This window comes from Nannospalax galili, unplaced genomic scaffold (genome assembly GCF_000622305.1).
Source record: "Nannospalax galili isolate Female #2095 unplaced genomic scaffold, S.galili_v1.0 scaffold792, whole genome shotgun sequence".
NCBI lineage: Eukaryota > Metazoa > Chordata > Mammalia > Rodentia > Spalacidae > Nannospalax > Nannospalax galili.
In genome coordinates this window covers 636,554-636,790 of record NW_008331036.1, presented here as the reverse complement: position 1 = coordinate 636,790, position 237 = coordinate 636,554, and positions in this window count along the sequence as shown.

The window sequence follows — 237 nt, the reverse complement described above, 5'->3', positions numbered from 1 at the left end:
CTTGTTTGTAGTCACATGCAATTGATGAATACTTAGGAGTAAATTAACTTTGAGAAATTTTATCAAATTTTCCATCAAAAATTTAGAAAATTATATTAGTGTTCAGTTCCTTATTCTTTAAAACACACACACACACACACATATACACATATACACACAAAACGTTACCTTCATTTACTGAAGATATTTTTTCTACATGAAACATGCCCAGAGTTTAATACATAGTATGGTTATTGA